Source organism: Phyllobates terribilis, unplaced genomic scaffold (assembly GCF_046119375.1).
Source record: "Phyllobates terribilis strain yellow unplaced genomic scaffold, ASM4611937v1 Scaffold_7__3_contigs__length_470593459, whole genome shotgun sequence".
NCBI classification, from domain to species: domain Eukaryota; kingdom Metazoa; phylum Chordata; class Amphibia; order Anura; family Dendrobatidae; genus Phyllobates; species Phyllobates terribilis.
In genome coordinates this window covers 333,199,147-333,217,232 of record NW_027362767.1, presented here as the reverse complement: position 1 = coordinate 333,217,232, position 18,086 = coordinate 333,199,147, and the positions used below count along the sequence as shown (strand labels likewise).

Genomic DNA, 18,086 nt, shown 5'->3' with positions numbered 1-18,086 from the left:
GTATTATAGACACCCTCCATTACTAACCTGGGCTTCACATCAGCCACCAATACAACCCCAACCCCATTACCCCACTCGCCATTGCTACAGGGCAGTGGGAAGAGCAGAGGCTAAGCGCCAGATTTGGTGCATCTTATGGATGCGCCATTTCTGGGACTGCTGAGGGGTGATATTAATAACCGTGGAGGGGGCTAGTATTCATGGCCCCTTCCCTGGCTATTAATATCAGCCTGCAGCTGTCTGTTTAGCCTTTGCTGGTTAGATTTTATAGGGGAACCCCACTTCAATTTTTTTCTTGGGTCCCACTGTAACCTAGCCAGTAAAGGCTAAACAAACAGCTGTGGGCCGATATTAATAACCAGGGAACAATGTTGGCTAATGGCCCCTTACGCGGCTACTAATATCAGCCCCCAGCGGTCGGCTTTCCCTCTGCTGGTCATAAAAATGACGCTGGAGCCCACGCCATTTTTTTAAAATTATTTTAGGCTCTGTGCCCACGATCCGGACGTAGCAGCGCCTTGGACTCATATTTTTTGCTGCGTCCAAAACGTTGCATTCTACACAGGTATAGCCACATGTGTTCACTGAACCATGCAGATTTACCACATTCAATACATTCTAGTGCTCAAATTTCTGTTGCAGAGACTAGCGACTCAGCAAGAGAATTTGACATGCTGCAGTCCTGAAAGATGCATTGCCTGTCAGTGTTCACGGGTGATCCGCAGCCTCATATGCACGCATAGTGGACATGTGATTTCTAGAGATCCCATCCACTGTGCTGTAACATCTGGATGCTGCAGGTTTGACACTGTATAAACATGCAGCGTCAAACCTGCAGCGGCTCCTGACCTTGGCCACGTACCCAAACTCACCCGTAGCATGTCAATTTCTGTAGTGTACATGCTACTCTCCGCTGCAGATTTTGACCGATTGAAGTGTCGTCATATGCGGTGGATTCACATGTACCGACAACAAAAGTGCGGCATTAAAACATCACATTTTGGATGCAACAAAAATATGCTGCGTCCAAAGCGCTGCTGAGTGCTGATTGGTGGGGGACGTAGCGGCTAATGTAACAGCTGTGAGCTGTTAAGGGCCAGGGACCATGTTTGCAAATGGCACCTTCCCAGGCTAAAAATATCAGCTCATAGCTGCCACATAAATTATGTGAATAGAAATGCTAATGAAGATTGGGTGAATGGGACTAGCTGACACCTAGCTCTTTTGTTTGGTGATGACAAGGTGTCAATCAGTCCTTTTCATGACCAAACCTAATTAAAGTGTTAAATACACACACAGACATAGAGTAAACACTTCATTTGAAATACAACAGACACATTCTTTAATCATTTAAATTATATACTCACCCCAGTTCTGATGGTAATCCAAGGGTTTAGGCTATGTCCCACCAAATAATTTTATTTAGCTCCAAAAAGCATTCATTGATGTACAAAAACGCTTCAAAAAATGCTTGAAAAAAACGCATCAAAATCACAGCAAAGCTGTGCGCTTTTTCTGCAGTGTTTTCCCTGCCAAGGAGATGCAGAAACGCTCAGGAAATTTCTGTTTCAAATCCTGATCGTGTGCACATAGCCTTAGGATTTCCTAGATTTCTTCTTTTAAGCAAGAGGAAAGCAAAACCCACCTATCTGGGTGATTGTAGGGAAAAAGAAAATCCTTCCTGACATCAAAATTTCAGTCAAATAATTTCCTTGGATCACTTAAAACATAATTTTCCTATTCAATTTTTAAAAATCCTTGGTTGGGCTATTCCAATGTTTGACTTAGCGTCAGCTACATTTCTATACTATAGGGCCTCTAATTCTGTCCAAACCACATTGTGTAATGGCAAATATTTAACTATTCTATTAAATTGACAGATTAATGCCGTATTTGGCTTTGACTTACAGTATTTGCTTGTTAACTATTATGTCAACGGATCTACACCATCTGCAGAAGCCAAATCTGAATTGTGGAAAAATACCAGTCAAAAATGTAAATACAATTGGCAGTATGCTGTATTGCTTCACCTTCTTGTACTTGTGTATGTTAAATCCTTGCCAGGACTAGCTGAATAGCGAGAAGCACTCAGATATACTTCAAGGTTAGAGAAGCTATTGAATGGACTTGAATATCTTTGTGTTAAACACACAGCAGTAATTCCCAATTCGGTTACATACTAATATTGTTTTTTTTCCGAAGTAGTTAAAGATTGCTGTATTTATCCAGTGCAAAAAAAACACAATATTTTCAGTTGTTAGTTGATATTGTATTAATTTATTTAGAGTCTAGCGGGCTCTTGAAATTAATTTCTGTCAGATTCACCCAATGAGGTTTTGAATGCATTAAGTGCGGAGTAAATCTCTTTGGTACTCCCCCATATCTTCTCCCCATCGCTGCTGTACCTCTTCTTTATTCTTATCAGCTCTTCTTCTTTCCTCTTTCACTCCTATGGGCTGCTGCTAACTAAGCCCCTCGCAGTCATGTGCACCATGCCATGTGCGTAATGTCCTGCGTGACCACGTATCAATGATATGTGTCGCGCCCCTCATGATTGTGAGGGGCCTAAGATTTGAGGTAGAAAAAGACAGATGAAGAGCCAATCTAAAGAAGGAAAAGAAGCAGCGGCCTTAGAGGGAAAAGTATGTGGATGATTGAGAAAAGGAGTTTATTATTTTTATTACCATTTTTGGGGCCAAAATTTTGCTGTATTTTATTCATATACACATACATATATAGAATATATATACTACTCTATCTATCTATCTATCTATCTATCTATCTATCTATATATATATATATATATATATATAAAGAGAGAAAGAAGCAAATTTATTTGAGTGGGATTGAATTCTTCTCAAATTTTACAAATTTTTGAATTCCAAACATCTTGGAGAACTAACCACAAATCTTCTGTGGATGTCTGCTTGTGGAAATTCTTCTGTCTCTTTCTGTAATCCCACACACACTTGCTGTTGGGATCAGGGCTTTATGAGGGCCATATCATAAAATCCAGGACTCTTTATTCTTTTTTATTCTAAAGATAGCTCTTAATGACTTTGGCTGTATGTTTAGGGTAATTCTCCTCATGTAGAACAAATCTGAACACAATCCGATGACTCCCTGATGGTATTGCATGAGGGATAAATATCTGCCTGTATTTCTCAGCATTAAGTACAACATTAATCCTGACCAAATCCTCACCTCAATTCCCTGAAATTCAACCTCAAACTTGCAAGAAACCTCCACCATGCTTCACTGTTACCTGCAGACACTCATTATTGTACCGCTCTCCAGCTTTTTGACAAACAAACTGCCTTCTATTACAGCCAAATATATCACATTTTCAGTCATCGATCCAGAACATCTACTGACATCTTTCTGCACCTCATTTCCTGATTTTTCATGTCTGGTTGAGTTGCTTGGCCTTATCTCCATGTTGAATATCTGTCTATAAATAGATATTTATTTTACTCATATAGCACCATTACAGCGTTTACACAGCGTTTTACCGGTTTTACCGACATCATCATCATTGTACCCATTGGGGCTCGCAATCTAAATTCCCTATCCGTATGTCTTTGGAGTGTGGAGGAAACTCATGCAAACATGGAGAGAACATACAAACTCCTTGGTGGGATATAAATATATTCATAGAACCTACCGAAATTCACCACAATTTTAAGACTGTGATGTTTAGGTTTGTACAATCTTTCCCGGTTTCCAAGCCAATGTCCTACACCCTAAAATATCACTTACATGAGAGCCCATTGGGTGGTAATCCCAACAAATCCCTCTGCCTGCTTTAAATAGCTTATGACAAGTTCTGCACAGAGTAAAGCCTTATTCACACATTTTTCACGGCAACAAAAAATGCGATTGATTTTCATGTGGAAAAAAATTGAATGAGGTTTCCCAAACTTTTCTAAGCAACCAGTTAGTGTAAAGTAGTCAGGATGTAGATGCCATCCAAGTGTTGTCTGTTTATCCTTTTTCACTTACTTATTCACTTGAATGTGCAAGCAGCACAATACGCAAAAAAATGGATGTGTTAAAAGAACTGTAAGCTATAATATATTGGTGTTCTATCCTTTGTACAATTGATTAGCACCTATTTGACAAAAAACGTATGTGTGAATGTGGCCTAATGTCATGAACCGTTCACTATTATTAAAAAAAAATGTTCCTTGCTGGGTCTTGTACTAGTCATTTGGGTGTTAAAGGGGTGGATCCTAGGACCACTCCTCATGGCTATAAATAAGTGTTGTGAGGAGAAAGTGGTCACCTTAGGTGTCTTCTTCAGTATTAAAATGGTAAATGAATTGATATTACATAGTTATTCCTAATTTTTAACTGTTACAAAAAAGCAACATTACTTCCAATCTTTGAGTCTCTTTCGTTTGTTTTCCCTTTGTGAATAGACACATCTTAGGACAGATGAGACTTATTGTACAATACATGTATTTGTAGAAGTTTGATAAGGACGATGAAATAAAAATTGTAATCTCTGTTATCGGATATGTCATTTGATGTGATTCCATTTGTTACACTGAATCCTATGATAGCCATCAACTGTACAAACGTATGAGCATTTTATTCCCAGAAGACAAGTACACCCACTATGTGAAGACTTCATCAGAAGAGAGATTGAATTAAACCCACATATCTAGAAAAAGGCTGATCTTTCACTGGAATTACTTTAGAAATTATTTCCTTGTTGTTCTATTTGACTGCTACAATATCTTGTTCTGTGCAACATTAGATTTCCCCAAGGGATAATGGATGGAGAAAGTAAAGTCTACTAAAATTAAATACTGGGTAAAGTGAAGTAAATCTGTGACTTGGTTGCAGACTAAAATATATACCTTGATTACAATTTAATAACAATTAATGTAAGTTAAATAGTTTTTTTACACTTATGAAGTAAATGCAGCTTTGTGGAAGCCTGTATGTGACTATTCAACTTTAATATCCATAGAAAGATAGATATCCATAAAAATAGGAATAGCCGCATCGTGGAATTTTGTATACTTTAATTGGAGTGCTGCCTGCCTTCTTTATATTTTAGATACACAGATAGATAAATAGACAGACAGATTCAGAATAATGTGAATATCCGAACAAGGAATTGACAGATGATCGAATATAAAGTCATGTGATCACAGCAGCATCGGCACTAATTGAGGCAAACTTTGAAAAGAGAAATGTGAGCTAGCTGCTTGCAGAAAAAGACTGGTGACTGGACGATAACTCCAGTGTTTTGTAAAATACAGGTGCATCTCACTAAATTAGAATATGATCAAAAAGTTAATTTATTTCAGTTCTTCAATACAAAAAGTGAAACTCATAGATTATATAGAGTCATTACAAACAGAGTGATCTATTTCAAGTGTTTATTTCTGTTAATGTTGATGATTATGGCTTACAGCCAATGAAAACACAAACGTCATTATCTCAGTAAATTAGAATACTTTATAACAACAGCTTGAAAAATGTTTTTAAAATCCGAAAAGTATGTTCAGTAAATGCCCTCAATACTTGGTCAGAGCTCCTTTTGCATCAATTACTGCATCAATGCGGCGTGGCATGGAGGCAATCAGCCTGTGGCACTGCTGTGGTGTTATGGAAGCCCAGGTTGCTTTGATAGCACCTTTCAGCTCGTCTGCATTGTTGGGTCTGGTGTCTCTCATCTTCCTCTTGACAATACCCCATAGATTCTCTATAAGGTTAAGGTCAGGCGAGTTTGCTGGCCAATCAAGTTCAGTGATACTGTTGTTTGTAAACCAGGTATTGGTATTTTTGGCAGTGTGGACAGGTGCCAAGTCCTGCTGGAGAATGACATTTCCATCTCCAAAAAGCTTGTCGGCAGAGGGAAGCATGAAGTGCTCTAACATTTCCTGGTAGACGGCTGCGCTGACTTTGGTCTTGATAAAACACAGTGGACCTACTCCAGCAGATGACATGGCTCCCCAAACCATCACTGATCGTGGAAACTTCACACTAGACCTCAAGCAGCTTGGATTGTGGCCTCTCCACTCTTCCTCCAGACTCTGGGACCTTGATTTCCAAATGAAAATTGGAACTCTGGGACCTTGTGGAGTGTGTCAGTGACTGCCTTCTGGACATCTGTCAAGTCAACAGTCTTCCCCAAGATTGTGGAGCCTACTGAAACAGACTAGCGGACCTTTTTAAACGCTTAGGAAGCCTTTGCTGGTGTTTTTTGTTAATTATTTTAATTTACTGAGATAATGACTGTTGTGTATTCATTGGCTGTAAGCCATAATCTTCAACATTAACATAAATAATCAATTGAAATAGATAATTCTGTTTGTAATGACTCTATATAATATATGAGTTTCACTTTTTGTATTGAAGAACTGAAATAAATTAACTTTTTGATGATATTCTAATTTAGTGAGATGCACCTGTATCAATAATGATAACTAACTGTTAGTGACCATCAGTCCATTTACACTACAAGATTATCATAAACAAGCATTTTCAAGAACGTTCGTTTATGGTGTCGATCAGTCGAAGAACAAGCAAAACACTCATTCGTAGTGTGAAATGATTTTTTGGTTTTCACAATAGATCATCGTTCTTCGCAGCTCATCGTCCTGTGTAAACAGGTCTTGAGCTGCCGAGAAACATTTTAGATTATTCATTGCACCTCTCTAAGTGCGGTCTGCCTGTGTAGGACGGTTATGAAACAACCAGTGTTAAACAACCGTCGATCTATAGTTAACGCTGCCAAATTAGGTATTGGAACCCCATCTCTAGAATGAAGGAGAGGTCTGCAGCATAGAAAGTTAAGTTTTAAATTGACAAGCTTCACAAAGGTGTGGAACATGAGGCTTTAAGAGCAGTGTGAATTTTCAGTTTTCAATGTACCTTTCCAAGAGAAAGCACTAGATATTCTGACCAGTCTTTTTAGTAAATACTTGTGTTACCCTTTTAAGTACAATCCTGGAGCCTCTTTTTTTGTAGCGCTCTTAATTGTGCTGTTCTTAGGAATGTGCAAATAAATTGAGATTGGAATCTTAGGCCATGTTCACACTATCAGTATTTGGTCAGTATTATACATCAGTAGTTGTAATCCAAAACCAGGAGTGGGTGATAAATCCAGAAGTGGCGACGTGTTTCTATTATACTTTTCCTCTGACTATTCCACTCCTGATTTTGACTTACTAATACTGATGTAAAATACTGACCAAAAAGTGAACATGTGAACGTGACCTTACCGTTCTCCTCGTCAGATAGGCATTTCACTGTACTGTTAGATTGTGTATAGGCACAACTCCAACACCCATTTGTCACTTTATTCATAAATAGTGTAACAATACAATGTAGAGCTCTAAAAAAAACAACCTGTTGTATTACAGGAGATACATTTATTTACTATAAGAAATATGTCAGGAAAGGTGAACGGTTCTCGTTAGGCTAACAGGCTGGTAATAATAAAAATGATTGTTGTTGTTATGATTAATAATGTTATTATCATTATTATTTAATTGATCCCCAAATTCTTAGTTGCCCTTTGTTATATAGAAGTAAATTATATTTTCAAACAGCTTTTTCAGTAACCGTAAGGAATTGAACTGTTACAGAGGCATCATTAGTTGGAATTGTAAAACTAAACAAGGCTTTCCTTTTTATAATACACACTTTGCTAGCAAATGTCATGTTCCACTTGTCATATGCCAGTGATTAATTTGTACTTCTATCTCTGTGAACAAACAATTCTGTGTGTTCTATGAAGCTCTGTCTTAGTAACGTCTACAAACTCAGCCCATCTCCCCAAGGACAAGGGGAAAAAAAACCTCTTGTGGTTATAGAAAAACCACATAAATTGCAAACTTCCAAAGACGGAATTCTTTGTACCATTGGGTCTTGGCAAACATTTAAATATCTCTGTTCCTGACACTGGATGCACATAGAACATTATTGCAGCCGCTGAATGTTAGACATTCATAAAGCCGTGTTTTGGAAAGACTTTTCAAAAAACTACAATCATAAATCAAAGAGCCGGGTTCACTCCAGTGTCTAGGCTGCTTTGGTAATGGCTATCTTTGTAACATGAACAGAACTACATTAATTTGCGAAAAGCATTCATCACTATTGGTAAGGTGAGATCCAAAGAGCATATTCCAGTTCTTGCAGACTTTAATAAGATTCAAAGTGTGCACATTATAATAATCTCTATTTGTCATATTCCGGTCAATAGAAATCTACTACATGTGCCTAGTAGTGTTGAGCGAGCACTAAAATGCTCGGGTGCTCGAAGCTCGGGCCGAGCTCACTGTGATACTCGGGTGCTCGACCCGAGCAACGAGCCCAATGTTAGTCTATGGGAGACCCGAACATTTTTGCGGCAGCTCCCCCGGCAGTCTGTAGAAAGCCTAAAAAGTGCCCAAAACGATAGTGACAGTGCTCAAATGACATGGGGACAGCATGGGGATCGCCCCTGGAAGCATTTCTGACTCCCAGGTCACTGCTGTCAACAACGTGGTCAGAGGTATTAAGCCACTTTTACAGGCTCACAATAAAACGTTCAAAAACGAAAGTGAAAGTGCTTTCCTGTGAAATATGTTAACCCCTTAACGACCATGGGTCTTTCTGTTTTTGTGTTTTCCTTTTTTGCTCCCCTTCTTCCCAGAGCCAGAACTTTTTTAATTTTCGTTCAATATGGCCATGTGAGGGCTTATTTTTTGCGGGACGAGTTGTACTTTTAAACACCATCACTGGTTTTACCATATCATGTGCTGGAAAATGGGAAAAAAAATCCAAGTGCAGTGAAACTGCAAAAAAAATGCAATTCCACAGTTGTTTTTTGGGTCCTTTTTTTACCACGTTCACAGATTGCTAAAACTGACCTGCCATCATTATTTTCCAGGTTGTTACGAGTTCATAGACACCAAACATGTATAGGTTCTTTTTTATTTAAGTGGTGAAAAAAAAATCCAAAGCTTGCTAAAAAAACAAAAAAAAATGACGCCATTTTCCGAGACCCTTAGCTTCTCCATTTTTCGGGATCTGGGGCCAGGTGAGGGCTTATTTTTTGCGTGCCGGGCTGACGTTTTTATTGATACCATTTTGGGGTAGATCCGATGTTTTGATCGCCCGTTATTGCATTTTATTGCAAAGTTGTAGCGACCAAAAAAACTTAATTCTGGCGTTTAAAATTTTTTTCTCGTTACGCCGTTTACTGATTGTATTAATTCTTCTTTTATATTGATAGATCGGGCGATTCTGAACGCGGCGATACCAAATATGTGTATGTGTTTTTTTTTTTATATATATATATTTTATTTTGAATGGGGCAAAAGGGGGGTGACTTAAACCTTTATATATTTTTTATTTTTTTTATTTTTTTAAAAACTTTTTTTTTACACTTTCTGCTTGCTTCTATAGTCTCCAGAGGAGACTAGAAGCAGCAGTTGTCTGATTGCTTCTACTGCATACAAGCGATGAGCAGATCGCTTGTATGCAGGAGAAATGCTCACTTGCTATGAGCGCTGACCACTAGGTGGCGCTCATAGCAATTGAGACATGACAACCACAGGCGTCTGCTGCAGACCCTGAGTTGTCATGCCCACCCATTGGTGACCCGCGATCACGTGACGGGGTCACTGATGGGCGGGGCTTAGGACTCCCGGAAGCGCGAGTTAAATGCCACTGTCAGAGATTTAACATGTTAACAGCCGCGGGTGGATTGCGATTCCAATAATCAGCTGACATGTGCTCGCTTCAGTGCGGGCTCACCGCCGGAGCCCCCGCTGAACCGGCCTTCCCGACCTGGTGCGTACTATTACTGACCAGGTCGGAAAGGGGTTAAGGAACATCCTTTCCAGGGTAAAGACTTGTGTATAAGGTAAAATAAATAACCAAAAACAAAAATACTCCTATTCACAAGTAGCATTTTTTATGCGTTTTTGCACGTTTGTATCGCTTTCAATCGTGACAAATGCATTCACCGGGAAATGTCATTTTAACATTTTACAACCTTATCTGGCCATGTGCTGTGTAACACATGCATACAGTGCTAAAAAGACAATGGAACAGCATGGGGAAGACCCCTCGAAGCATCTCTGACACCCAGGTCACTGCCTAAAAGTGTGCCCATCAGAAGTGATCCTTGCCGCATCAGAAGATGCAGACTTGCAACTATCCCCGTGCAAGACCTTGTCCCAGGGCAGTGTTCAATTGTACCTCCCCCATAACTTGCAATACAAGCGCAAGTATGCAGCCTGCCACCCACCCACCCCCAGGCTGCAATACCATACTGCTAGCTTGCTTGCACTTGAAATTGGGCCTTTTAGGCATGTGGAGGTGGAATCTGGCCACCACGTCATGGCTGCGTCGGTAGCCTGGTATTCATACTCAGTCCCCAGCCGCCCGGCGGCCGGGTGTCCACGCTTGGTCCCCAGCCGCCAGGGGGTGGCCGGGTGTCCATACTCAGTCCCCAGCCGCCCCGCGGCCGGGTGCCCACACACAGTCCCCAGCCGCATGGGGGTGGCCGGGTGTCCATAAACGGTCCCCAGCCGCCCCTATTTGTCCCGGTGCGCCTTATACAAGCGCGCATACCAAAACATTACCTGTGCCCTCCCCAGTGCATTTAGTGGGAAGGACTGCCTAACCACAAACACGTGGACAAGTGAATGTGGCCAGGAATGGTCCATCTCACTGACGCCTTCACACTGGGTTAATATTGTGGAAGCCGGGACACAGTTGGACACTGGGATGCAACACGTTCCCCAGACATAGAGGATTGCGGGTCCTGGGTCAATCAGGCTTCAACACAAAGTTCAGAAGGTAGCAGCAGTGATCGGCCTCCTACACAACGAGTAAATTATTCATGATCATGAGGCCATCCACCTCCTTAGCTTTCTGTTCCTTGGAATGCAAGCGCATGTATGTAGTAGCAGCTAGGCCTGAGGTGGTCAGCGTTTTGGCGCATATTCTACCTCCTTCGAGGATTGCTGGATTTTTTCCTGCTACTATCCCAGTTCTATGACTCCCGTTAAAACAAAGCTTCAGGTGATGAATGATGGATGAGGTGGTGGCAAAGGAGAAAGAGCAGGAGGAACAGGGACCATTCACATCAATATCAGGCCAGCCAACCACACATGTGTTTTAGGATATGTTTCTGTACCAAAAGGAGCGGTTCAGCTACACAGTTATAAGGCATACAGTGAATGCAATGCCTACCAAAAATTTCGAGGCACTCCAATGCCCCTTGGAAGTGACATGGAGGTCAGAGGGCCTTAACTAAACCGTTTTTTCCATTTATAGCAACTGGGTCTCCTGTACACTGTTGGCCTAAGCAGGGAATGGAAGGCTTTCCCAAAATTATTAGGCACTGCAATGCCCCTTGAAACAGACGTGGATTACAGCATATTAAAAACCTTCTACCCATTATTGGGGAGTGGGTCTCCCTTAGTGTTCGCCTATGCATTGAAAAGCAAAAGCTGACAAAAATTAGGAGGAAATGCAATGCCCGTTGCAAGAGTCGTGGAGGTCAGAGGTAATTAAAAACAACATGTCAATGCCCCTTGGAAGAGCTGTGGAGTTCAGAGTGGTTGAACAAGATGGTTTTAATGCCCCTTTGAAGAGACGTGGCGTTCAGAGTGGTTTAACAAGACAGTTTTAATGCCCCTTGGAAGAGATGTGGAGGTCACAGTAGCTTAACAAGATGGTTTTAATGCCCCTTGGAAGAGACGTGGAGTTCAGAGTGGTTTAACAAGACAGTTTTAATGCCCCTTGGAAGAGTGGTGGAGGTTACAGTGGAATAAAAAGACAATATCAATGCCCCGTGGAAGAGACGTGGAGGTCACAGTAGCTTAACAAGACGGTTTTAATGCCCCTTGGAAGAGTGGTGGAGGTCGCAGTGGAATAAAAAGACAATATCAATGCCCCTTGGAAGAGTGGTGGAGGTTACAGTGGAATAAAAAGACAATATCAACGCCCTGTGGAAGAGACGTGGAGGTCACAGTAGCTTAACAAGACGCTTTTAATGCCCCTTGGAAGAGTGGTGGAGGTCGCAGTGGAATAAAAAGACAATATTAACGACCCTTGGAAGAGACGTGGAGGTCACAGTAGCTTAACAAGACGGTTTTAATGCCCCTTGGAAGAGTGGTGGAGGTCGTAGTGGAATAAAAAGACAATATCAATGCCCCTTGGAAGAGTGGTGGAGGTTACAGTGGAATAAAAAGACAATATCAACGCCCTGTGGAAGAGACGTGGAGGTCACAGTAGCTTAACAAGACGCTTTTAATGCCCCTTGGAAGAGTGGTGGAGGTCGCAGTGGAATAAAAAGACAATATTAACGACCCTTGGAAGAGACGTGGAGGTCAAAGTAGCTTAACAAGACGATTTTAATGCCCCTTACAAGAGCCATGCAGTACAGCATATTAAAAACATTATTCCCATTATTGGAGAGTGGGTCTCCCATAGTCTTTGCCTATGCCTTCCAAGCAAAAGCTGTCAAAAATTAGGAAGGGGGAACTTGCAATGTCCCTTACAAGAGCCATGCAGTACAGCATATTAAAAACATTATTCCCATTATTGGGGAGTGGGTCTCCCATAGTCTTTGCCTATGCCTTCCAAGCAAAAGCTGCCAAAAATTAGGACAGAGGAACTTGCAATGCTGGCAACATGGACCACGGTCACCCTGGTGGTATAGTGGTCGTGGAGGCTGAGGATAAGGAGAAGAGCAAAAAACAGCCGAAATGAGGAAGCGTATACCCATGTGTGGGTGTGAAGCGATGCATGGGAATACACCTCCCGAAATAACACAGTGGATTTGACTTTATGTTACTCTGCTGTCATTTGGTGGTGATGAGAAGTCTGGCCCAATCCAGCCCTTGTTCATTTTGATAAGGGTCAGCTTGTCAGCATTGTCAGTTGACAGGCGAGTGCGCTTATCAGTTATAATTCCCCCAGCGGCACTAAAAACACGCTCCGATAACACGCTAGCGGCAGGGCCAGCCAGGACCTCCAAGGCATACAGAGTGAGTTCATTCCAAGTGTCCAGCTTGGATACCCAATAATTAAAAGGCACAGAGGAATCACGGAGGATGCTGGTACTCCCTCACCATCTTTTGAAACTTTCCACTCCTTGTGAGAGTACCCTGCGCCTCAGGGCCTGTAAGCTGGGCAGGTCTCAGAAAACTGTCCTAGAACATTGACAGTGTTCCCCTGCCTCTGCTGGATTGGAGTTGCGTCTCTCTCACCTGTATGCCTTAGTTGGGCAGCGAACTGTGACCTCTGCCGCTACCGTGTTCAGATGGGAATTTTTTTAATAGTTCTGCAGCAAGGGCCTTCTGGTACTGCCCCATTTTTGTAGACCTCTCCAACTCAGGAATAAGAAAGTGAAAGTTCTCCTTGTAGAGGGGGTCTAAAAGTGTCATCAACCAGTAATGACTGTCACCCAACATTTTGACAATGCGAGGGTCACGGTTAAGGCAGCGTAACATAAAGTCAGCCATGGGTGCCAGACTGGTAACGGGCAAGACTTCCGTGTCCTCACCAAGATGACGACTGATAGTGTTGAGCGATCACTAAAATGCTCGGGTGCTCGAAGCTCGGGCCGAGCTTACCGTGATACTCGGGTGCTCGACCCGAGCAACGAGCCCAATGTTAGTCTATGAGAGACCCGAGCATTTTTGCGGCAGCACCCCTGGCAGTCTGTAGAAAGCCTAAAAAGTGCCCAAAACGATAGTGACAGTGCTCAAAAGACATGGGGGCAGCATGGGGATCGCCCCTGGAAGCATTTCTGACCCCCAGGTCACTGCTGTCAACAACGTGGTCAGAGGTATTAAGCCACTTTTGCGGGCTCACAATAAAACATTCAGAAACAAAACTGAAACGGTTTTCCTGTGAAATATGTTAAGGAATTTCCTTTCCAGGGTAAAAACTTGTGTATAAGGTAAAATAAATAACCAAAAACAGAAATACTCCTCCACACCTTGGGCTATGTTCACAAGTAGCATTTTTCATGCGTTTTTGCACTTTTGTATTGCTTTCAACCGTGACAAATGCGTTCACCGGGAAATGTCATTTTAACATTTTACAACCTTATCTGGCCATGTGCTGTGTGACACATGCATACAGTGCTGAAAAGACAAGGGATCAGCATGGGGAAGACCCCTGGAAGCATCTCTGACCCCCAGGTCACTGTCTAAAAGTGTGCCCATCAGAAGTGATCCTTGCCGCATCAGAAGATGCAGACTTGCAACTATCCCCGTGCAAGTCCTTGTCCCAGGGCAGTGTTCAATTGTACCTCCCCCATTCCTTGCAATGCAAGCGAAAATATGCAGCCAACCACCCACCCACCCGAAGGCTGCAATACCATTCTGCTAGCTTTCACTTGAAATGGGGCCTTTTAGTTTGGAGGAGGCCGAAGCTGGCCACTACCTCATGGCCGCTTCGGCAGCGAGGTATCCATACTCTGTCCCCAGCCACCCGGCGGCCGGGTGTCCACGCTCGGTCCCCAGCCGCCAGGTGGCGGCCAGGTGTCCATACTCGGTCCCCAGGCGCCCTGATTTCTCCTGTCACCTTCCCCCACACTTTTCTTAGCTTGGCCTCCTTTAGGGCAGCATTGGACGAGCCCACCAGAGAACCAGACTCCTCCGGTGGGCCCTGGCTTCTCCATCAGGGGAGTTGAGAGTGCCTAGGTGAGGAGCATGATGATGATGATAGAAGTTAGCATCTGCTTTGTTTTCTTGGAATGCAAGCGCATGTATGTAGTAGCGGCTAGGCCTGAAGTGGTCCGCGTTTTGGCGCATATCCTACCTCCTCCGAGGATTGCTGGATGTTTTCCTGCTACTATCCCAGTTCTATGACTCCCGTTAAAACAAAGCTTCAGGTGATAAATGATGGATGAGATGGTGGCAAAGGAGAAAGAGCAGGAGGAACAGGGACCATTCACATCAATATCAGGCAGTCAACCAGATATGTCTTGTAGGATATGTTTCTGTAACAAAAAGAGCGGTCCGGCTACACAGTTATAGGGCATACAGTGAGTGCAATGCCTACCAAAAATTTTGAGGCACTCCAATGCCCCTTGGAAATGACATGGAGGTCAGAGGGCGTTAACTAAACCTTTTTTTTCGATTTATAGCAACTGGGTCTCCTGTGCACTGTTGGCCTAAGCAGTGAATGGAAGGCTTTCCAAAAATTATGAGGAACTGCAATGCCCCTTACAAGAGCCATGTGTGGCACCCCAGGGGTCTGGTCACCACAGTAATAGAGATATTACGTCGGATAGCAAGTGGGAGGTTTCCTGGTCAGGATCCCTTAAACATGCAACATCCTCCTGCCCAGTCCTGGGAGGGGAGAATTCTGCCCTTATAAACTGGATCTGGGGCGGGGTTGAGTGAGTCAGAGAACAGTCAGAGTCAGAGTGAGAGCAAGGGAAAGTAACAGCAAGGAGCTCTGTAGGAGCTAGGAGCTAAAGACCAGGGGCTGGAAGCTGAGCAGAGCTCGCCCTGGCAGAAAACAATAGGAACCGGACACAGGAGTCCGAAGCTGTGAGGGCTTATATATCCAGCAGCAGAAACCAGCCGGCAGGGGATTTCAGGTCCTCTGGCCATAGAAGCCCGGAGGCTCAGTCACAAGCAAGGGACCAGCACCGCCGTCGTGGAGCGGAGGCTAACAGAGGCCCCAAGTCACCAGCCATACGGGTGAGCACTACACGGTACACTCAGGGACGTGGGCTACTTCTACCCGCTTACAGCAAGGTAGCCAGGAAGAGTGCAGACAGACGGGGAGGCCTACAACTCCACCTGGCCAGGGGAACTCCTGCTTGCTCACAGACTGACCAGGCCTCTTATGCTAGCCAGTACTCCCGGGAGGGTCTATCTTATAATCATCAGTAAAGACCCTGAACTGCACTGCAAAGACTCTGAGTCGTTCCTGCTGTGCTCGTGCACCATCACCCCCATCATTCACACTCACTGCCCTGAGGCTATACTCCTCCCGAGGGGAGTTATCCCATTCTATGCTGCGCACACAACACCAGCCTCAGCGGTCTGCCTCGCAGCGGTGGTACTCCCTGACCGCAATCCACGGGTGGTGCAGTCGGACAATTAACCTCAAAACCTAAGAAAGACTGCCACTGGTTTGACCAGCCTGAGCCACGGGACTGGGTCACCGCCACGGAGACTACAGACCCCAGAGACCCGGCACAGGGTATCCCGCACACGTGTACACACGGCCCAGGGGGCGCGTCACATGCAGTACAGCATATTACAAACATAAGTCCCATTATTGGGGAGTGGGTGTCCCATAGTATTTGCTTATGCCTTGCAAGCAAAAGCTGCCAAATATTAGGATGGAGCAACTTGCAATGCCCCTTACAAGAGCCATGCAGTACAGCATATTACAAACATAAGTCCCATTATTGGGGAGTGGGTCTCCCATAGTATTTGCTTATGCTTTCCCAGCAAAAGCTGCCAAAAATTAGGAGGGTGCAACTTGCAATACCCCTTACAAGAGCCATGCAGTACAGCATATTATAAACATAAGTCCCATTATTGGGGAGTGGGTGTCCCATGGTATTTGCTTATGCTTTACCAGCAAAAGCTGCCAAAAATTTGAACGGAGGAACTTGCAATGCTGGCACCCTGGTGGTATAGTGGTGGTGGAGGCTGAGGATAAGGAGAAGAAGATTAAACAACCGAAACGAGGAAGCGTATACCCATGTGTGGGTGTGAAGCGGTGCATGTGAATACACCTCCCGGAATAACACAGTGGATTTGACTTTATGTTACTCTGCTGTCATTTGGTGGTGATGAGAAGTCTGGCCCAATCCAGCCCTTGTTCATTTTGATAAGGGTCAGCTTGTCAGTTGACAGGCGAGTGCGCTTATCAGTTATAATTCCCCCAGCGGCACGAAAAACACGCTACGATAACACGCTAGCGGCAGGGCAGGCCAGGACCTCCAAGGCGTACAGAGCGAGTTCATTCCAAGTGTCCAGCTTGGATACCCAATAATTAAAAGGCACAGAGGAATCACGGAGGACGCTGGTACGATCGGCAAGGTACTCCCTCACCATCTTTTGAAACTTTCCACTCCTTGTGAGAGTACCCTGCGCCTCAGGGCCTGTAAGCTGGGCGGGTGTCAGAAAACTGTCCCAGAACATTGACAGTGTTCCCCTGCCTCTGATGGATTGGAGTTGCATCTCTCTCGCCTGTAAGCCTTGGTTGGGCAACGACCTCTGCCGCTAGCGTGTTCAGATGGGAATTTTTTTAAGAGTTCTGCAGCAACGGCCTTCTGGTATTGCCCCATTTTTGTAGACCTCTCCACCTCAGGAATAAGAGAGTGAAAGTTCTCCTTGTAGCGGGGGTCTATAAGTGTCACCAACCAGTAATGACTGTCACCCAACATTTTGACAACGCGAGGGTCACGGTTAAGGCAGCGTAACATAAAGTCAGCCATGCGTGCCAGACTGGTAACGGGCAAGATTTCCGTGTCCTCACCAAGATGACGACTGACCATGCTCTCCTCCTCTTCCTCCTCCCCCCTGTCCTCAGGCCACCCACGCTGAACCGACGGTATGACACTTGTACAGGTACTACCGTCTACAACGCATGATAGCAGCTCCTGTTCTTCCTCCTCCTCCTCCTCCTCTCCCTCATTGTCCCCCAATGCTTGTTGGGATGAGATGAGGCTGGGCTGTGTGTAATCGCCCGCTACGGCTTCTTGATCCATCTCATCATACTCTGGCTTCAATGCCTCCTCTTTAATTCTCTGCAGAGAGCGTTGCAAAAGACAGACAAGTGGTGGGATGCTGACACTAATGATGGCGTCATCGCCACTCACCATCTTGGTGGCCTCCTCAAAGTTTGTCAGGATGGTACATATGTCAGACATCCAGATCCACTCCTGAGGTCTTATGTGTGGAGTCTGACCTGAATATCGACGGCCTTGTTGCAGCTTGTACTCCACAACTGGTCTCTTCTGCTTACAAATCCTTTGCAACATGCGGGGAGGGTAGAGTTCCAACGTGTGGGGACATCACACACTAGTCGGTGTGCCGGAAGCTGCAAACGTTGCTGCTACACAGCAAGGGCGGCGGAATCTG

The 18,086-nt window shown here is 44.0% G+C and overlaps 1 protein-coding gene across 3 annotated transcripts in view; it reads left to right on the top strand.

Annotated features, from left to right (window-relative positions):
* The window catches only part of AFF2 (ALF transcription elongation factor 2), a 692,736-nt gene that overhangs the window by 412,645 nt on the left and 262,005 nt on the right, over positions 1 to 18,086 (top strand). The window lies entirely within an intron of this gene.